Source organism: Salmo salar, chromosome 01 (genome assembly GCF_965601325.2).
Source record: "Salmo salar chromosome 01, fSalSal1, whole genome shotgun sequence".
Lineage (NCBI taxonomy): Eukaryota > Metazoa > Chordata > Actinopteri > Salmoniformes > Salmonidae > Salmo > Salmo salar.
The window spans coordinates 2353078-2376878 of NC_138291.1; positions in this window are offsets into that span (position 1 = coordinate 2353078).

A 23801-nucleotide genomic window follows, 5' to 3' on the forward strand; every position below is an offset into this window, starting at 1 on the left:
CGACACATTGGGATGTTCTGGTGCTGTTTCGGGTTGATCCGACACATTGGGATGTTCTGGTGCTGTTTCGGGTTGATCCGACACATTGGGATGTTCTGGTGCTGTTTCGGGTTGATCCGACACATTGGGATGTTCTGGTGCTGTTTCGGGTTGATCCGACACATTGGGATGTTCTGGTGCTGTTTCGGGTTGATCCGACACATTGGGATGTTCTGGTGCTGTTTCGGGTTGATCCGACACATTGGGATGTTCTGGTGCTGTTTCGGGTTGATCCGACACATTGGGATGTTCTGGTGCTGTTTCGGGTTGATCCGACACATTGGGATGTTCTGGTGCTGTTTCGGGTTGATCCGACACATTGGGATGTTCTGGTGCTGTTTCGGGTTGATCCGACACATTGGGATGTTCTGGTGCTGTTTCGGGTTGATCCGACACATTGGGATGTTCTGGTGCTGTTTCGGGTTGATCCGACACATTGCTTCTTCCAGACAACCATGTCCACCATCTTGGTTGTCTGCCCTGGAGTTGCCTTGGTGACGTTATGGTGTATGGGAAGGATGCAACCACTCATGACAGCTCATAAAGCAGGTGTTCACTACAATGAACAAACACAACATGACACTCACTAACAAGAAATGCCATCTGCTTAGTGGGCCTTTACATAAACGGAATTGCACCTCTCCAATGTCAATGCCATGCTGACTATCCCAGAACTGTCCTGGATTGGCCCACTCCATCAGTCCTCCCCTGAATCTCCCAGAACTGTCCTGGATTGGCCCACTCCATCAGTCCTCCCCTGAATCTCCCAGAACTGTCCTGGATTGGCCCACTCCATCAGTCCTCCCCTGAATCTCCCAGAACTGTCCTGGATTGGCCCACTCCATCAGTCCTCCCCTGAATCTTCCAGAACTGTCCTGGATTGGCCCACTCCATCAGTCCTCCCCTGAATCTTCCAGAACTGTCCTGGATTGGCCCCACTCCATCAGTCCTCCCCTGAATCTCCCAGAACTGTCCTGGATTGGCCCACTCCATCAGTCCTCCCCTGAATCTCCCAGAACTGTCCTGGATTGGCCCCACTCCATCAGTCCTCCCCTGAATCTTCCAGAACTGTCCTGGATTGACCCACTCCATCAGTCCTCCCCTGAATCTCCCAGAACTGTCCTGGATTGGCCCCACTCCATCAGTCCTCTCATCTGGCAGTTATTAGAGACATATCAGGAGGCCATTCAACAGCCAAAATGTAGTCTGGAAATGGCTGATGTGCAGATGTACCTATTTTTGCTAACAAACATGGCTGGCCATCCCACGTGATACCTGGACTGGCATGTGTAGAATGAACTCTCCTGCTGGGGTGACTCATGCATTGGTCTGGGAATCTGCAGCAATCCAAACATCCTTATAAGGACATATGGCAAACGAGGCACATTAGGATGGTAAAAGGCTACTCAGGCAGGTTGATATAACAGAAGGCTACTCAGGCAGGTTTATATAACAGAAGGCTACTCAGGCAGGTTTATATAACAGAAGGCTACTCAGGCAGGTTTATATAACAGAAGGCTACTCAGGCAGGTTTATATAACAGAAGGCTACTCAGGCAGGTTGATATAACAGAAGGCTACTCAGGCAGGTTGATATAACAGAAGGCTACTCAGGCAGGTTGATATAACAGAAGGCTACTCTGTTCACTATAGGGTATAGGGTTCTATTTGGGATGCATTCAATGACTGACTGACTGACTGGCTGGCTGACTGGCTGCCTGGCTGACTGACTGGCTGGCTGACTGGCTGGCTGACTGGCTGGCTGACTGGCTGGCTGGCTGACTGGCTGGCTGACTGGCTGACTGGCTGGCTGACTGGCTGGCTGACTGGCTGGCTGACTGGCTGACTGGCTGGCTGACTGGCTGGCTGACTGACTGGCTGGCTGACTGGCTGGCTGACTGGCTGGCTGACTGGCTGGCTGACTGGCTGACTGGCTGGCTGACTGGCTGGCTGGCTGACTGGCTGGCTGACTGGCTGGCTGACTGGCTGGCTGACTGGCTGACTGGCTGGCTGGCTGACTGGCTGACTGGCTGGCTGGCTGACTGGCTGGCTGGCTGACTGGCTGGCTGACTGGCTGGCTGGCTGGCTGACTGGCTGGCTGACTGACTGGCTGACTGGCTGGCTGACTGGCTGGCTGACTGGCTGGCTGACTGGCTGCCTGAACAGAAACTACATCTTATCAAGGCGGTCCAGACTCAACGCAGAATATACAGATGCCTTGTTTTGTTCTGTCTTCCTCTCTTCCTCTATCGTTTAGTTTAGAAAACATTAATATCCTCGATGAGGCAATTCATGATGAGCAATCACAATACAACAGTCAAAATCACATTTAATGCCCGAGTCCCTTAGTTTCTACATCCGTTTTCTGGACTTATGAATTCATGATACAGTGTATATATACCCATTCATTATTGATGGGATACGACACTTCAGCTGTCCATCACAACCGGAATAGAAGCTTGTTTTAATGTTTGTAAACAATGTAAATGATTATCTCGTGATTTATTTATAATTCAAGGCACACTTAACCAGCATGGCTACCACAGCATTTTGCAGCGATATGCCATCCCATCTGGTTTGGGCTTAGTGGGACTATCATTTGTTTTTCAACAGAACAATGACCCAACACACCTCCAGGCTGTGTAAGGGCTATTTGACCAAGAAGGAGAGTGATGGAGTGCTGAATCTGATGACCTGGTATCCACAATCCCCCGACCTCAACCAAATTGAGATGGTTTGGGATGAGTCGGACCGCAAAGTGAAGGAAAAGCAGCCAACAAGTGCTCAGCATATGTTGGAAAAGCATTCCAGGTGAAGCTGGTTGAGAGAATGCCAAGAGTGTGCAAAGCTGTCATCAAGGCAAAGGGTGGCTATTTGAAGAATCTCAAATATAAAATATATTTGGATTTGTTGAACATTTTTTTGGTTACTACATGATTCCATATGTGTTATTTCATAGTTTTGATGTCTTCACTATTATTCTACAATGAAGAAAATAGTAAAAATAAAGAAAACCCCTTGAATGAGTAGGTGTCCTAAAACCTTTGACCGGTAGTGTATGGTTTCCAAGAAACGAAAGGTGGCTCAACTTACCCCACCCTCCCCTAAAAAAAATGCCATCAAATTCCCATTCCCGCTCAATTTGACATGCCTTCTCAAACAGTTACAGTGGTTTACGCATTCACACATCAAGTCTCCTCTTGAGTTGGGCTCTGGGATGGAACACCTGTGCTGGTGGTCGGGTGTACCTGGGATGGAACACCTGTGCTGGTGGTCGGGTGTACCTGGGATGGAACACCTGTGCTGGTGGTCGGGTGTACCTGGGATGGAACACCTGTGCTGGTGGTCGGGTGTACCTGGGATGGAACACCTGTGCTGGTGGTCGGGTGTACCTGGGATGGAACACCTGTGCTGGTGGTCGGGTGTACCTGGGTGTCTGTGGTTGTTAGGTCAGACTATGGGTGTAAGGGGAGAGGTGTTTGTGGGAGTGTCTTCATCCCACATCCCTTGTTATGGGGTAATGACAGAGAACAGTGTATAAGCTGTAATATTAAATGAAGAATCATTTTTGCCAGTCCTGGTTAAAGGCGACGCTCCTTTAGTAGGAAGTGTTTATATTATTACGCATATTATTCATCAGTTGTGGGAATTAATTAAGATATGCAAACCTTTTTAAATTATTATTTGTTTTATACAGTCAAGGCGAAAGCCGTGTAAATGTTGTTGGCTGTTAACCTGCTTCTGTTCTGTAGGTAGCACTGTGTTCTCTTTTTAAAGGGATGGGCCCCTGTCTCTTAAAGGCCCTAGGATCCATGTTCTCTTTTTAAAGGGATGGGCCCCTATCTCTTAAAGGCCCTAGGATCCATGTTCTCTTTTTAAAGGGATGGGCCCCTGTCTCTTAAAGGCCCTAGGATCCATGTTCTCTTTTTAAAGGGATGGGCCCCTATCTCTTAAAGGCCCTAGGATCCATGTTCTCTATTTAAAGGGATGGGCCCCTGTCTCTTAAAGGTCCTAGGATCCATGTTCTCTTTTTAAAGGGATGGGCCCCTATCTCTTAAAGGCCCTAGGATCCATGTTCTCTGTTTAAAGGGATGGGCCCCTATCTCTATAAAGGCCCTAGGATTCATGTTCTCTTTTTAAAGGGATGGGCCCCTGTCTCTGAACTACTTTTGGGTAACTTGTAACCATTACCACATGAAATCCATGTCTACAAAGTTGTTATGTTTCGGAAAGTGTAACCTACTTGACATGTTAAAGTTTCTAACCTTACAGATCCCAAAGTCAGCTAATTTCCACTCCGTTCATATGTGAATCTGTTTGTTTCAAACACTGGCTTGTCTGACTGCCATGTTTTTATTTTAACCTGCTCTTGCCTTGTTGTTCCTCTGATTCATTATGTTTCTGTCTCGCATAGCTCATTAGTACACCCCTGTGGTTGAAAATATATGTACAAATTATAGGTCCTATGATAAAACAATGAATGATGTTGAACTAACAGAATATCATCAAGGGATACGGTACAATTTACAGCGATGAACACCTTGTGAAAGAGCTGTGAAAACCAAGCTGGCAATATTTACGATTTAAATATATAAACTTTTATATTTTTGTGGTACAGGGATAGTTCATTTTATTTTCACCGATTTTTTTGTTGTTGTTGTATACTCGCATGGCAATCAGACTGAAATACTGAATTCTGGCGTGTGGAATAGAGAGGTTGGTGCTGTGTGGATGAGATTTTCTACCTTCCTCGACAGGCAGCCATTCTCATTCAGGGGTCACTTGTCAAATCAAATCAAATGTATTTATATAGCCCTCCTTACATCAGCTGATATTCTCAAAGTGCTGTACAGAAACCCAGCCTAAAACCCCCCAACAGCAAGCAATGCAGGTGTAGAAGCACGGTGGCTAGGAAAAACTCCCTAGAAAGGCCAAAATCTAGGAAGAAACCTAGAGAGGAACCAGGCTATGAGGGGTGGCCAGTCCTCTTCTGGCTGTGCCGGGTGGAGATTATAACAGAACATGGGCCAAGATGTTCAAATGTTCATAAATGACCAGCATTGTCAAATAATAATAATCATAGTAGTTGTCGAGGGTGCAACAAGTCAGTAACACAAGAGTAAGTGTCAGTTGGCTGTCCAGTTGTCCTGGACAGGCAGCCAGTCTCAGTCAGGGGCCACTTGTCCTCGACAGGCAGTCAGTCTCAGTCAGGGGCCACTTGTCCTCGACAGGTAGCCAGTCTCAGTCAGGGGCCACTTGTCCTGGACAGGCAGCCAGTCTCAGTCAGGGGCCACTTGTCCTGGACAGGCAGCCAGTCTCAGTCAGGGGCCACTTGTCCTCGACAGGCAGCCAGTCTCAGTCAGGGGCCACTTGTCCTGGACAGGCAGCCAGTCTCAGTCAGGTGTGGTGGGATGGAAAAGCAAATAAAGGATACTTGATTTTCAATAACATGGGCCTGGTTGAGTTGGAAGCCCTCTCACCACGTCAAGGTACAGGCCAGTTTAATGAAGGGCCTTTAACCCCCCTACCCTGTCTTTGTAGTGTTTGACCTGACGGGGCTTGGGTAGGTATAGCGATACGGTGATGACTCCACCCTGCTGTGTAATGGACTCCGGGAGACTTATTACAAACACAAATCTAGAACCTTCAGAGATACAAACATTAATTAAAAACCAATGTCCAATTCCATACCAACCCTGGCCTAAAATTTGATTTGGAATTGGACACAAAAGATGAATGGCTATGGAGAAGGGGACCAGTAAGGAACTGGGAAACTGAACAGTCAATTGAAAATGTAACTTGCAATGAATACATTTAAAATGCAAATGTGACATTTACAGCCAATTCAAGCAAGTTTCAAATATTTAACAGCAAACAAATGGAATAATATACAAATATTTACATGCTTGTAAATGTTACTTGCAATACAAGACAGATACATGTGCTATATACTTGCCAATCAACTTACCAACTTCACAGCCAATGTCTGCAACAAAACATCTTTATTGAAATGAACAACAATACTACTACATCATTAAGGTTATTTACAATAACATACAATTTACAACAGGATGCAATGTAGTAAAATACCTACTGTCTTGAGGTGGGGAGGCGGCAAGGCAGTGGTAAAATACCTACCATCTTGAGGTGAGGGTCCGGCAAGGCAGTGATAAAATACCTACCATCTTGAGGTGGGGATCGGGCCAAGCAGTGGTAAAATACCTACCATCTTGAGGTGGGGATCGGGCCAGGCAGTGGTAAAATACCTACCATCTTGAGGTGGGGATCGGGCCAAGCAGTGGTAAAATACCTACCATCTTGAGGTGGGGATCGGGCCAGGCAGTGGTAAAATACCTACCATCTTGAGGTGGGGATCGGGCCAGGCAGTGGTAAAATACCTACCATCTTGAGGTGAGGGTCCGGCAAGGCAGTGGTAAAATACCTACCGTCTTGAGGTGGGGAGCCGGCCAAGCAGTGAGAACAAGTGTGGGGAAAACGTCAGACAAAACAGATGCCGGGCGATGGACATGATAGACGACAAATTCACACACATTGACAACATGAGACAAACAAGACACATGAAAATGCTTTCCGCATCTCCTGCACCGGGCCACCTCCTTACCTTCTCTCACGTATTTCCGACAGAAGCAGCGGACGCTGACCTCTTGTTGTGTATAGGTTGTGGACACCTTGGGAGGCCTGGACCCAGGACGGAGACTGGAATCGGGACTGGGAAATGGTGCCAAGTAACCAGTCTGAAAACAAGAGAACATATGTTTTTTTATGGTTTTCTGATGGTATCGTGCCATGGAGGGTTCCACATCTCTGCAGAGAGCAAAAGCAAACAGCCCCCTTTCTGCTGCTGGACTGCCGGCCACTCCACAGTCAGAGAGGTCCCTGGACTGCCGGCCACTCCACAGTCAGAGAGGTCCCTGGACTGCCGGCCACTCCACAGTCAGAGGTCCCTGGACTGCCGGCCACTCCACAGTCAGAGAGGTCCCTGGACTGCCGGCCACTCCACAGTCAGAGAGGTCCCTGGACTGCCGGCCACTCCACAGTCAGAGAGGTCCCTGGACTGCCGGCCACTCCACAGTCAGAGGTCCCTGGACTGCGGGCCACTCCACAGTCAGAGAGGTCCCTAGACTGCCGGGCCACTCCACAGTCAGAGAGGTCCCTGGACTGCCGGGCCACTCCACAGTCAGAGGTCCCTGGACTGCCGGGCCACTCCACAGTCAGAGAGGTCCCTGGACTGCCGGGCCACTCCACAGTCAGAGGTCCCTGGACTGCCAGCCACTCCACAGTCAGAGGTCCCTGGACTACCGGGCCACTCCACAGTCAGAGGTCCCTGGACTGCCGGCCACTCCACAGTCAGAGGTCCCTGGACTGCCGGGCCACTCCACAGTCAGAGAGGTCCCTGGACTGCCGGCCACTCCACAGTCAGAGATACCTAGACTGCCGGGCCACTCCACAGTCAGAGGTCCCTGGACTACCGGCCACTCCACAGTCAGAGGTCCCTAGAAAAGATGAGAGAGGTGAGTTGTGAGATAAACTCTAGGGTGGTTCCATGACCACTGGAGTCATACACCTTAACAGTACCTACCTGGCAGCGGAGGTTCCTTTCCGTGACCCAGTGGTTAGCCTTGAGATTAACTATCTAGACAAACCCCTGGGCCAGTGTTGGTACTGCTGACAGCATGGCGATGCAGCCACCACGAGGAAGCCTCCTACTTCTGGTTGCTGCACCTGCAGAAGAGCTTAAGCGTGATCAATTGTAAAATTGTCTAACCAGGAGTGTGACGGAAGAATGGCCCCCCCGAAGGTCCTCCATCCAGCCAAAGAGAGCAGCTGGCCTTATCTGCCCCTGTTATACACTAGTGATGAGAACCTCACTAGCGTCTTCTAGTCCAGCCACTGGCCTTATCTGCCCCTGTTATACACTAGTGATGAGAACCTCACTAGCGTCTTCTAGTCCAGCCACTGGCCTTATCTGCCCCTGTTATACACTAGTGATGAGAACCTCACTAGCGTCTTCTAGTCCAGCCACTGGCCTTATCTGCCCCTGTTATACACTAGTGATGAGAACCTCACTAGCGTCTTCTAGTCCAGCCACTGGCCTTACCTGTCCCTGTTATACACTAGTGATGAGAACCTCACTAGCGTCTTCTAGTCCAGTGACTGGCCTTACCTGCCCCTGTTCCTCCAGTCCGACGTAAGCCACCTGTGAGAACACTTGATGGATGAGTGCAGTGTTATGAATGGGACACAGGTACTTTTCAACAGTTTTTGAAAGTATAGCCTACTTCAAACTGGTCTCCCTCCGACTCGGAGCACAGAGAATCAGGCTGATCCGAACTCACTGGTTCTGGTGGACGGGATACCTCTTGGGGGGGGGCTCGGAGAGCTGACGGTCCTAAAGTCATTTGGAGAGGTACATTTTTATAAGCTCAGCATAACTACCATATCTTGCTTTCTCAAATGTCAATGAAAGCTTAACATACCTTGTCTATTGGGCTTCACTGAAGTGCATGGCATCAGGGCTTTCAGTGGTCGACCGTCCAACTGCTCCAACTGTAGAAGATTGTTGGCTTCCACCGAGGTAGCCCTAGGAAGACAAAGATAAAAATGTCACTGTTAGAGAAACTAAAACTAACTTCAGGTTATTTTGGGGGCAAATTCAAATTTTTTATATTCACCTTAACAGATGGTGACCTCAGCTAGGAGTGAAAGAGCAGCGAGGTTTCCCAGGTCTCGCCTTCCTTTCGTCTTTCTTCCAAACCAAGTAATTCTCCCGGATGTCAAAGCACTTGGTCCTCTTCTTGATTCTCCTCCGGTAGCTCTCCTTCTGTTTCTCTTGCGCCTTGTCCATGTTCAGTCTCACCTTGATTGATAAACAGAAATAAAATGCAAATATGTATTATTACAAATGCATTGCTTACATATCTCTTGGAAGGCCAGAAAATGAATTAACAGCAGACCATTTTTACCTGGTCAAAAACCTCCACGTCCTTCTCAGCCCATGCCTGAATGTGGTCCTCGAAGGCGTTCTAATCTGGTTAGACAACTTCTACCACATCAGGGTTAAGTTTCAGTAATGTGAAAGTACGTTCTTAAAAAACAGCAATAGGCAAACAACAACACATGATGTCAATCACAGATTTGAAAGACTACAGTATATGATATAATTGTATATACAATTGCATTGTTTACCTCAGTCAACAACTGCGGCTCCCGTCCGTACAGCAGGCGATAAGGCGAATACTCGATGGAGGCCTGGACGCTGCTGTTGAATTACCTTCAGGTTGTCCTCCCACTGTTCCTGGTACCCATCAAGGGACTTGCCCATGGCAGTCTTGAGGGTCTGGTTGGTCCATTCATCCAAAGCTGGAGGAGGGGGTAGGAAAAGGATATCTATTGACAATGTTGGTGGCAAGAATTTTATATAATAATTGAAATTGAAAAACTAAGTGTTGAGTCAAGTGTAGTTTTTTTGTACCAGTTCATAAACCATTTGCCATGGACTCGGTACATCGAAAATCTCCATTTATTTTGCAACCTGTATGGCACAGCTGTCAACGTTTTTGTCCTCAGATGAAACTGGTATAATTTTCTATTTATGCCAGTTCCTTTCAGCCAATTTGTATCTTTAATATATGGCAGGCAAACAAGTTCCGTACCTTCTCCCTTTTCCACTTGCCTCCTCCATTTTGTGGTAGTGCTGCATTGGATTGAGCAGATATTCCCATATATTTTTGATAACTGCATATGTCACAACTCCAATAACTTCTATTCATAACATCATTCATAAATATAATATATATATATATTTTAAATCCCATAAAGAATGTTTTTTTATTAATCAACATATTTGAGTTTAACCATAATATTTGTTCTATCTTTTCCGGGGGATAAAACTGAAATTGTAACCAGCTTTCTACGGCTTGTTTTAGAAAGGGCGATACTTTAAACAAAATGTCATTTTCAATTAGTCGGAAATGAGAAGTTGTAATCTGAATAAAGGCAAAAAGGCAATGTTTGAACAAAGGATGAGCTTTTCTTAAATAATCTACTGGAGAACCATTTTGGGTTTAAGTATAATTTATGTATGAGTGAAGCTTTTAGTGAGAGGTTTAAAGCTTTAATATTTAATAATTGTAGCCCCCCCAAACTCATATTCACTATATAAATAGGCACATTTAATTTTGTCAGGTTTAGCATTCCAAAAAACGAATAATCCGGAGTAGGCAGTGCCATTAGTAAGGAAGTAAACTGTGATTGGACCATTAGTAAGGAAGTAAACTGTGATTGGACCAAAGAGTTAATCAATGTAATTTTTTTTTCCATAAATAAACAAGTATTTACCTCTCTATGGTTGCAAAATCGTATCCATTTTTGCTAACTTTCTATTGAAATGAATTGTGGTGAGTTTATTTATATTTTTTGAGATGTGAATACCAAGTATGTCTGCTTCACCATCCATTTTATCGGTAAACTACAAGGTAGTTTAAACACTGTATTTTTTAACGATCCAATACATAATATGGTACCACTTGTCATAATTAGGTTTTAGTCCAGAGAGGCTAGAAAAGTGATCAAGATGTTCAATGAGAATGTACTGGTAAATGTATTTGTACCAGTATGGAGTCTGATAGCAGAATGTAGGAAAGAGTTGGAATGGCTTCGTCCTAGCAGGTAGAACTGAAAAGCTGTAACATGTTAATGCTCGGTGAGTGGAGGGAGGTTGTGAAGGGAGGTGCGATGGAGCTCTCATGTCTTTGAGGAGTAAAATTATGGCTTCCTATCTACATTCCGTTAAAGTCACCATCCATGGCCAGAAACGTGAACATCACCATACTCCTCCACAACCAGCTGAACATCATCATACTCCAGGACAACCAGCTGAACATCACCATACTCCAGGACAACCAGCTGTACATCACCATACTCCAGGACAACAAGCTGAACATCACCATACTCCAGGAAACCAGCTGAACATCACCATACTCCTCCACAACCAGCTGAACATCACCATACTCCTCCACAACCAGCTGAACATCACCATACTCCTCCACAACCAGCTGGACATCACCATACTCCTCCACAACCAGCTGGACATCACCATACTCCAGGACAACCAGCTGTACATCACCATACTCCAGGACAACAAGCTGGACATCACCATACTCCAGGAAACCAGCTGAACATCACCATACTCCTCCACAACCAGCTGAACATCACCATACTCCTCCACAACCAGCTGAACATCACCATACTCCTCCACAACCAGCTGGACATCACCATACTCCTCCACTACCAGCTGGACATCACCATACTCCAGGACAACCAGCTGAACCTCACCATACTCCTCCACAACCAGCTGGACATCACCATACTCCTCCACAACCAGCTGGACATCACCATACACCAGGACAACCAGCTGAACATCACCATACTCCAGGACAAGCAGCTGAACCTCACCATACTCCAGGACAACCAGCTGAACATCACCATACTCCAGGACAACCAGCTGAACCTCACCATACTCCAGGACAACCAGCTGAACCTCACCATACTCCAGGACAAGCAGCTGAACATCACCATACTCCTCCACAACCTGCGGAGCATCACCATACTCCTCCAAAACCAGCGGAACATCACCATACTACTCCAGGACAACCAGCTGAACATCATACTACTCCAGGACAACCAGCTGAACATCGCCAAACTCCAGGACAACCTGCGGAGCATCACCATACTCCAGGACTACCAGCTGAACATCACCATACTCCTCCACAACCAGCTGAACCTCACCATACTCCAGGACAAGCAGCTGAACATCACCATACTCCAGGACAACATAATTGAATTCATGAGCCCTTGTAATATTCTTTTAATCCATATACTTAGTCGTAGCGTTGACTATCATTAAATGTGAAGACTGTATATTATCAAATCAATTCTCTAGGTGTAATTTAATTATGCAATTAAACTAATCATGTAACTTAAATTAACTAGGAAGTCGGGGCACCACGGGAACATGTTGTTTATAGAGTTTCAGTTCCCAAATATAACTCTTCAGATATTTTCATATATTATCGATTACAGTCACATATTAATGTATTTTTACCTCAGTCATATTCTGAGTGTCGCAAACCCTTGGATATCTGCAGGAACCCTAACACAGATCATGAATCAGCGATATACAAATAGGCTTAATTATTTAACCTGTTAAAATGGCTCCGAAGAGGATGGCTGCCGTGTTACATACCCGTAAACAATTGTGCTATTTTGTTTGTTTTTTCGCATTGTTTGTAACGTATTTTTTTTACTTATTCTGTACATAATGTTGCCGCTACCATCTCTTATGACCGAAAATAACTTCAGGAAATCAGAACAGCGATTACTCACCACGAACTGGAAGAAGCTTTTTCCTTTAACGAGTCTGACGAGAAGGATATACTGTTCTCCAGGGAACAGGCCCAGATCCCCGTCATTTGTGTGAAGAAAAGACGGAGGAAAAGAGGACGCAGATCGGGCTGCCTTCTGAGAATCCGTAGGCGAGCGAGTCAACTCCCACTGCCATCAATTCTACTTGATAACATGCAATCATTGGGAAAAAAATTGATGACCTACGATTATGATTATCCTACCAACGGGACATTAAGAACTGTAATATCTTATGTTTCACTGAGTCGTGGCTAAACGACGACACGGATAATATAGCACTGGAGGGATTTTCAATGGTCCAACAGAACAGAGAAGCTACGTCTGGTAAGATGAGGGGTGGAGGTGTATGTCTTTGTGTCAATAACAGCTGGCGATGTCTAAAGAAGTCTCGCGGTATTGCTCGCCTGAGGTAGAGTACCTTATGATAAGCTGTAGACCACACTATCTACCAAGAGAGTTCTGATCTACTGTATATTATTCGTAGCTGTTTATTTACCACCACAGACTGATGCACTAAGACCACACTCAATAAGGCCAAAAGTAAACAAGAAAATTCTCACCCAGAAGCGGTGCTCCTAGTGGCCGGGGACTTTAATGCAGGCAAACTTAAATCAGTTTTACCAAATTTTTACCAGCATGTCACATGTTCAACCAGAGGAAAAAACCCTCTAGGCCACCTTTACTCCACAAACAGAGATGCATACAAAGCTCTCCCTCGCCCTCCATTTGGCAAATCTGACCATAATTCTATCCTCCTGATTCTTGCTTGCAAGCAAAAACTAAAGCAGGAAGTACCAGTGACTCGCTCAGTACTCAGTACAGAAGTGGTTAGATGAAGCGAATGCTATGCTACAGGAATGTTTTGCTAGCACAGACTGGAATATGTTCCGGGATTCTTACAATGGCATTGAGGAACACACCACCTCAGTCATCGGCTTCATCAATAAGTGCATCGTCGACGTCATCCCCACAGTGACCGTACGTACATATCCCAACCAGAAGCCATGGATTACAGGCAACATGCGCATTGAGCTAAAGGAGCAGGACACTAATCTGGACGCCTATAAGAAATCCCGCTATGCCCTCACACGAACCATCAAACAAGCAAAGCGTCAATACAGGATTAAGATTGAATCAGGGCTTGAAAACTATTACTGATTACAAAGGGAAACCCAGACACGAGCTGCCCAGTAACGCGAGCCTACCAAACGAGCTAAATGCCTTTTATGCTCGCTTCGAGGCAAGCAACACTGAAGCATGCACGAGAGCACCAGCTGTTCTGGATTACTGTGTGATAACGCTTTCGGTAGCCAATGTGAGCAAGACCTTTAAACAGGTCAACATTCACAAAGCCGCCGGGCCAGACGGATTACCAGGACGTGTACTCAAAGCATGCGCGGACCAACTGGCAAGTGTCTTCAGTGACATTTTCAACCTCTCCCTGACCGAGTCTGTAATACCTACATGTTTCAAGCAGACCACCATAGTCCCTGTGTCCAAGGAAGCGAAGGTAACCTGCCTAAATGATTACCACACCGTAGCACTCATGTCGATAGCCATGAAGTGCTTTGAAAGGCTGGTCATGGCTCACATCAACAGCATCCTCCCGGATACCCTAGACCCACTCCAATTCACAGCCCCAACAGATCCACAGATGATGCAATCACACTCCACATTGCCCTTTCCCACCTGGGCAAAAGGAACACGAATGTGAGAATGCTGTTCATTGACTACAGCTCAGCGTTCAACACCATAGTACTCTCAAAGCTCATCACTAAGCTAAGGATCCTGGGACTAAACACCTCCCTCTGCAACTGGATCCTGGACTTCCTGACGGGCCGCCCCCAGGTGGTAAGGGTAGGCAACAACAATGTCTGCCATGCTGATCCTCAACACTTGGTCCCTTCAGGGGTGTGTACTTCGTCCCCTCCTGTACTCCCTGTTCACGTACGACTGCATGGCCAGGCACAACTCCAACACCATCATTAAGTTTGCTGACGACGCAACAGTGGTAGGCCTGATCACCGACAACGACAAGACAGCCTATAGGGAAGAGGTCAGAGAACTGGCAGTGTGGTGCCAGGACAACAACCTCTCCCTCAATGTGAGCAAAACAAAAGAGCTGATCGTGGACTACAGGAAAAGACGGGCCGAACAGGCCCCCATTAACATCAATGGGGCTGTAGTGGAGCGGGTCGAGAGTTTCAAGTTCCTTGGTGTCCACATCACTAATGATCTATAATGGTCCAAACACACCAATTCAGTCATGAAGAGGGCACAACAAAACCTTTTCCCCCTCTGGAGACTGAAAAGATTTGGCATGGGTCTCCAGATCCTCAAAGTTCTACAGCTGCACCCTCGAGAGCATCCTGACCGGTTGCATCACCGCCTGGTATGGCAACTGCTCGGCATCTGTAAGGCGCTACAGAGGGTAGTGCGTACGGCCCAGTACATCACTTAGACCAAGCTTCCTGCAATCCAGGACCTCTACACCAGGCGGTGTCAGAGGACAGACCATAGAATTGTCAGAGACTCCAGTCACCCCAGTCATAGACTGTTTTCTCTGCTAACGCACAGCACGCGGTACCGGAGCGCCAAGTCTAGGACCAAAAGGCTCCTTAACAGCTTCTACCCCCAAGACATAAGACTGCTGAACAATGTATCAAATGGCCACCAGACTATTTACATTGACCCCACCCTCCATTTGTTTTGTACACTGCTGCTACTCACTGTTTATCTATGGATAGTTACTTTACCCCTACCTACATGTACACCTTACCTCAACTACCAACACTGCTGCTACTCTGTTTATTATCTATGCATGGTTACTTTACCCCTACCTACATGTACAAATTACCTCTAACCTGTACCCCCACACACTGACTCGGTACCGGTACCCCCTGTATATAGCCTCATTATTGCTTTCATGTGTGCCATCCCAAACACACCAGTTATGTCTAGTTTCTGGGGTTTGGATCACAACTCATCCCCGGCTTAAAATCCCTGTAAAATGAAGTGAATAAGCACAAGTGAAAAAAAATAATCACATTCACTAAGCACTTCATGTTTCATGTAATCTGTTCAAATTAAAAAAAAATGTTTTATGGCCAGAATAGTCCAATGCTAGAGTCGCATCACTAAGCTTCTCCTGATTTCAATCAAACCCTTTCAACTTCTCCAACCTTAGACCAGCTGTTGGTTATACACAGAAGAGGGCTACTGTCACACCCTGACCTTAGAGACGTTTTATTTCCTCTAGTTTGGTTAGGTCAGGGTGTGATGTGGGGTGGGCAATCTAGTTTTTGTATTTCTTTGTTTTGACCGAGTATGGTTCCTAATCAGAGGCAGCTGTCTATCGTTGTCTCTGATTGGGAATCATACTTAGGCAGCCTTTTCCCCACCTGTGTTTGTGGGTAATTATTATTTCTGTGAGTGTTTTGTGTGCGCCTCAGTTGCGTCACGTTTATTTCTGTTTACCTGGTTATTGTTTTGTTTTCTTCTAATAAAGAATGTGGAATTACCGGCTCGCTGCGCCTTGGCTGATTTATGACGGGGAGTTTGAGGACAGTGAACTGAAACTAACTGATTGTGAGACACATCGCATTTCTTCCAAATCTAGTTGGTGTGTCTGATGCTCCTTCTACAAAACAGTAGACTTTTGTCTTGGTCACAAAATAACCGCCCAGATGATACTGGTCCCAGATGATCTTTTCCTGGGTGCCACGGTTGTCGAAAGGAGCGGACCAAAGTGCAGCGTGGTTGTAGTTCCACATTTTATTAAATCCGTGAAACTTTGCAAAAAACATAACTGAATTTACAAAACAACAAAACCATGATGCAGAGAGAAACAAACACAACTCAAAAGATAATAACCCACAAAAAACCCAGGAAGAAAAACCCCTACTTAAATATGATCTCCAATCAGAGGTAACGAGGATCAGCTGCCTCCAAAATGGAGATCAACTCAAACAACTCCAACATAGAAATAGAAAAACGAGAACTTAAACATAGAAATAGAAAAACACAAAACACCCCCTGTCACGCCCTGACCTACTCTACTATAGAAAATGACATCTTACTAGGGTCAGGACGTGACACTGGGAAGCCCAAATAGGACATCAGCTGCAATAACTTCATGACTGTTTTCCTTTTAAACAATAATGCTAATAATGAATTAAAAAAAAAATGATTTGTGATACAGGAAATGGACATTTGTAAGGGTATTACTTAAACCCTTTTGTTCTTTTGGGAAGCATAGGTCATTTACGTTGTAGTTTCTTCGTGAATGTATCTGTAATCGGTAGTATCCTCGAAGCAGATGATTGGTCCACCTAGCTTTACCTGAGACCCGTCATCCAAAGTGTTGTGGATCGAGACAGGCCACTTCATGGCAACCATAAAGGCCACCCACAAAACTTTGCCCTTTCTGTCAATTCTGTAATTTATCTGTTTCCGCCTCCCACGACTTGGACGAAGGTTTTTTTTTTTTTTTTTTTGAGAGGCTTGTAATGATATTGCTGCACAACATTACTACTGTTTGGCAGTGATAGAATATATATATATATATATATATATATATAAGACAGATGGATATATTTCCCCTTATAAATGATGAACAACACTGAACGCAAATCAAAATCTTTACTGAGACTTTCTGGTTGTTCCTTAATTCGTATCATTGACATGTCTGTGGACAGAGAGGATACTTTGTTCCATGTCAGTGGTGCCAACTTCCTGACAGTCTCTCGTTCAAACTGCCAGTGTTTGAACTTCTATGACTCATTTGAGCTCAACTGTCTGGAGAAGAAACTCCTCATAGTTTAAAAAAAAAAAAAAAAAACACTTAAATGTTTGAGTTCCACTTTAAAATACAATAACTTCCTTCCAGCATGCATTGGATTTTTATGGAAAGACAAAGACACCCCACTCTCCAGCTGTAGGGCTGTAAACTGGAACAGGTGGTCCACTGAAAATGTGCTGTTTGTGGCAGATGGGGGGGAGGGGGGTGGCAGGCCAGACTCTGTGGCGGCTCAGGGTGACAGGTTCCAGCTGCGAAACTCCAGCCAGATGTCATAAGCTCTTCCTGAAATGAGGACATTCCGTTTCTTAGATTGCTAAACATTTACATCCGATGTTGGTGAGATGCATGTCTCTTTAAGAACTTTCGATATGACTCCATATTTTCATCATTACATTTACATTTTAGCAGACGCTCTTATCAAGAGCAACTTACAGTAGTGAATGCATATATTTCATACATTTTTTTTCTCCGTACTGATCCCCCGTGGGAATCGAACCCACAACCCTGGCGTTGCAAACACCATGCTCTACCAACTGAGCCACACGGGACCATCATAACAACCAAGTGAACAGGGTTATGGTAAACTAGATAAAATGAAATCAAAGTCAAAGTTGTCATTTGCGCAGGAATACAGCGTAGTGTGCACAATACAATGAAATAAGTAGATAACTACAGTATATTAAGTACAAATACTATGGCGCCGACAGAGATGGCCGCCTCGCTTCGCGTTCCCAGGAAACTATGCAGTATTTAGTTTTTTTATGTGTTATTTCTTACATTGTTACCCCAGGGACTCTTAGGTTTTATTACATACAGTCGGGAGGAACTATAGGATATAAGAGCAACGTCAACTCACCAACATTACGACCAGGAATACGACTTTCCCAAAAGCGGATCCTCTGTTTGGCCCACCACCCAGGATAATGGATCGGATCCCAGCCGGCGAGCCAAAACAACGGCGCCGTAGAAGGGGCAGACGGAGCGGTCTTCTGGTCAGGCTCCGTAGACGGGCACATCGCGCACCACTCCCGAGCATACTACTCGCCAATGTCCAGTCTCTTGACAACAAAGTAGACGAAATCCGAGCAAGGGTTGCCTTCCAGAGAGACATTTTACATTTACATTTAAGTCATTTAGCAGACGCTCTTATCCAGAGCGACTTACAAGACTGTAACTGTAACGTTCTTTGTTTCAATGAAACATGGCTCACTCGAGACACGCTATCTGAGTCAGTACAGCCACCTGGTTTCTTCACGCATCGCGCCGACAGAAACAAGCATCTCTCTGGTAAGAAGAAGGGCGGGGGTGTATGCCTTATGATTAACGAGACGTGGTGTGATCATAACAACATACACGAACTCAAGTCCTTTTGTTCACCTGACTTAGAATTCCTCACAATCAAATGCCGACCGCATTATCTACCAAGAGAATTGTCTTCGATCATAATCACAGTCGTGTATATTCCCCCCCAAGCAGACACATCGACGGCCCTGAAAGAACTTAATTCGACTCTATGTAAACTGGAAACCACATATACTGAGGCTGCATTTATTGTAGCTGGGGATTTTAACAAGGATAATCTGAAAACAAGGCTCCTAAAATTTTAACAACATCAATTTTATCAGCATATCGATTGCATGACCCGGGCTGACTTCCGCGACGCATATAAGGCCCTCCCCCACCCTCCTTCCGTAAATCTGACCACGACTCCATTTTGATGTTCCCAGCCTATAGACAGAAACTAAAACAGGAAGCACCCGTGCTCAGGTCTGTTCAATGCTGGTCCGACCAATCGGATTCCACGCTTCAAGATTGCTTCGATCACGTGGACTGGGATATGTTCCGCATAGCGTCAAACAACATTGATGAATACGCTGATTCGGTGAGCGAGTTTATTAGCAAGTGCATCGGTGATGTTGTACCCACAACGTCTATTAAAACATTCCCCAACCAGAAACCGTGGATTGATGGCAGCATTCGCGCAAAACTGAAAGCGCGAACCACTGCTTTTAATCAGGGCAAGGTGACCGGAAACATGACCGAATACAAACAGTGTAGCTATTCCCTCCGCAAGGCAATCAAACAAGCTAAGCGTCAGTACAGAGACAAAGTGGAGTCGCAGTTCAACGGCTCAGACACGAGAGGTATGTGGCAGGATCTACAGTCAATCACGGACTACAAAAGAAAAGAAAAACCATCCCCGTCGCGGATCACGATGTCTTGCTCCCAGACAGACTAAACAACTTCTTTGCTCGCTTTGAGGACAACACAGTGCCACTGACATGGCCCGCTACCAAAACCTGCGGGCTCTCCTTCACTGCAGCCGACGTGAGTAAAACATTTAAATGTGTTAACCCTCGCAAGGCTGCAGGCCCAGACGGCATCCCCAGCCGAGTCCTCAGAGCATGCGCAGACCAGCTGGCTGGTGTGTTTACGGACATATTCAATCAATCCTTATCCCAGTCTGCTGTTCCCACATGCTTCAAGAGGGCCACCATTGTTCCTGTTCCCAAGAAAGCTAAGGTAATTGAACTAAATGACTACCGCCCCATAGCACTCACTTCCGTCATCATGAAGTGCTTTGAGAGACTAGTCAAGGACCATATCACCTCCACCCTACCTGACACCCCACTCCAATTTGCTTACCGCCCCAATAGGTCCACAGACAACGCAATCGCACTGCACACTGCCCTAACCCATCTGGACAAGAGGAATACCTATGTAAGAAGGCTGTTCATCGACTACAGCTCAGCATTTAACACCATAGTACCCTCCAAAGTCGTCATTAAGCTCGAGACCCTGGGTCTCGACCATGCCCTGTGCAACTGCGTCCTGGACTTCCTGACGGGCCAACCCCAGGTGGTGAGAGTAGGTAACATCTCCACCCCGCTGATCCTCAACACTGGGGCCCCACAAGGGTGCGTTCTCAGCCCTCTCCTGTACTCCCTGTTCACCCATAACTGCATGGCCATGCACGCCTCCAACTCATTCATCAAGTTTGCAGACGACACTACAGTGGTAGGCTTGATTACCAACAATGACGAGACGGCCTACAGGGAAGAGGTGAGGGCCCTCGGAGTGTAGTGTCAGGAAAATAACCTCACACTCAATGTCAACAAAACAAAGGAGATGATCGTGGACTTCAGGAAACAGCAGAGGGAGCAGCCCCCTATCCACATCTACGGGACAGTAGTGGAGAGGGTGAAAAGTTTTAAGTTCCTCGGCGTACACATCACGGACAAACTGAAATGGTCCACCCACACAGACAGCGTGGTGAAGAAGGCGCAACAGCGCCTCTTCAACCTCAGGAGGCTGAAGAAATTCAGCTTGTCACCCAAAACACTCACAAACTTTTACAGATGCACAATCGAGAGCATCCTGTCGGGCTGTATCAACGCCTGGTACGGCAACTGCACCGCCCATAACCGTAAGGCTCTCCAGAGGGTAGTGAGGTCTGCACAACGCATCACCGGGGGCAAACTACCTGCCCTCCAGGACACCTACAGCACCCGATGTCACAGGAAGGCCAAAAAGATCATCAAGGACAACAACCACCCGAGCCACTGCCTGTTCACCCCGCTATCATCCAGAAGGAGAGGTCAGTACAGGTGCATCAAAACTGGGACCGAGAGACTGAAAACAGCTTCTATCTCAAGGCCATTAGACTGTTAAACAGCCATCACTAGCACAGAGAGGCTGCTGCCAACAACTGACTCAACTCTAGCCACTTTGATAATGGAAAAAATTGATGTAATAAATGTATCACTAGCCACTTTAAACAATGCCACTTCATATAATGTGTACATACCCTACATTGTTCATCTCATATGTATATACTGTACTCTATACCATCTACTGCATCTTGCCTATGCCGTTCAGCCATCACTCATTCATATATTTATATGTACATATTCGTATTCATTCCTTTACACTTGTGTGTATAAGGTAGTTGTTGTGGAACTGTTAGGTTAGATTACTCGTTGGATATTACTGCATGGTCAGAACTAGAAGCACAAGCATTTCGCTACACTCGCATTAACATCTGCTAACCATGTGTATGTGACAAATAAAATTTGATTTGATTTGAGTCAGTTCAGTTTTCATCAACAGTCATATGGCTTGAAACTGTCTCTAAGCATGGTGCTGCTACAGTTGATGCTCTGATACAGTTTGTCTTATGGTGTCACGTCCTGACCATAGAAAGCTGTGATTTTCTATGGTAGAGTAGGTCAGGGCGTGTCAGGGGGGTTTTCCAGTTTCGTTTTTCTATGTTGTCATGCTCTAGTTTTGTATTTCTATGTTGGGTTTTGTTTGGGATGATCTCCAATTAGAGGCAGCTGGTCATCGTTGTCTCTAATTGGAGCTCATACTTAAGTAGGTGTTTTTTCCCACCTGGGTTTGTGGGAGATTGTCTTTGAGTTAGTGTTTGTTTCACCTCTGCGTCACGGTTTGTTGTTATTCAGTTTATTTATATGTATTGCATAGTTTCACAGTGAAAATAAAATGTGGAACGACACACACACGCTGCACTTTGGTCCGCTCCTTCCTACGAAAACCGTGACATATGGCTTGGAGGCAGAGGTATGAGGTACTTAAGTAATAATACTTTTAAGTTCTACTTAAGTTGCTTTGTGGGGGTATCTGTACTATACTATTTATATTTTTGACAACTTTGACTTTGATTTCAGTTTTTAGTAACGACATGCCACTGCCTTTGACTAAAGACAGATGACTCGACACTATAGACGTCAGCAACTGAAATGACTGCAACACCCAACAAAGAGCTGCAGTTAGTTTCAGAGCGGGTGGCAAGGAATAAGTTAGTCCTAAATTTTTCTAAAACTAAGAGCATTGTATTTGGGACAAATCATTCACTAAACCCTAAATCTCAACTAAATCTTGTAATGAATAATGTGGACCTTGAGCAAGTTGAGGTGACTGAACTGCTTGGAGTGACCCTGGATTGTAAGCTGTCATGGTCAAAACATATTGATATAACAGTAGCTAAGATGGGGAGAAGTCTGTCCATAATAAAGCGCAGCTCCACCTTCTTGACAACACTTTCAACAAGGCAGGTCCTACAGGCCCTAGTTTCTACCTTCTTAACAACACTATCAACAAGACAGGACCTACAGGCCCTAGTTTAGTCACACCTTGATTACTGTTCAGTCGTGTGGTCAGGAGCCACAAAAAAGGACTTAGGAAAACTGCAATTGTCTCAGAACAGGGCGGCACTGCTGGCCCTTGGATGTACACAGAGAGCTAATATTAATAACAAGCATGTCAATCTCTCCTGACAGATTGACTTCATCACTTGTGTTTTTTTTTAAATGTATTTTACCCCCTTTTTTCTCCCCAATTGGTAGTTAGTCTTATCTCATCGCTGCAACTTCCATACAGACTTCCATACAGACTCGGCGAAGGTCGAGAGCCATGCATCCTCCGAAACCCAACCCAACCGCACTGCTTCTTGACACAATGCACCAATCCGGAAGCCAGCCGCACCATGTGTCAGAGGAAACACCGTACACCTGGCGACCTGGTCAGCGTGCACTGCCCCCGGCCCGCCACAGGAGTCGCTAGTGCACGATGAGACAAGGATATCCCTGCAGGCCAAACCCTCCCCTAACCCGGACGACGCTGGGGCGATTGTGCAACAGAGCCTGGGCTTAGACCACTGCATCGCATGGGAGGCCCTGAGGTATTGACATGTTGAATGCATCTAGCTGTCTGTTTAAACTACTAGCACACAGCTCAGACACCCACACATACCCCACAAGACATGCCACCAGAGGTCTCTTCACAGTCCCCAAGTCCAGAACAGACTATGGGAGGAGCACAGTACTACATAGAGCCATGACTACATGGAACTCTATTCCACATCAGGTAACTGATGCAGCAGTAGAATCAGATTTAAAAAAACAGATAAAAAAATACACCTTATGGAACAACGGGGACTGTGACGCAACACAAACATTGGCACACACGATAACATATGCACTATACACACACGTACACATGGATTTAGTACTGTACAGTGCCCTCCACTAATATTGAAAGTGTACTAGTACTTTGGGAAAAATATTGAGATTTAAGACAGAGACAGGAAATGCAGACAAATAAATTAGATGCAGCCTAGCACCGAAAACAGGAAATGACACCACGCCATGTTTCCGGGGGAATTTAAGCTGAAAGGACTGCTAATCAGTAATGGGAAAAAGTACTCAATTCTCATACTTGAGTAAAAGTAAAGATACCTTAATAGAAAATGACTCAAGTGAAAGTCACCCAGTGAAATACTACTTGAGTAATAAAGTATAAATGTATTTGGTTGTAAATATACTTAAGTATCAAAAGTATGAATCATTTAAAATGTCTTATATTAAGCAAACCAGACAGCACATTATATTTTTATTTACGGATAGCCAGGGTCACACTCCAACACTCATAATTTGAAAACAAAGCATGTGTGTTTAGTGAGTCCGCCTGATCAGAGGCAGTAGGAATGACATGGGATG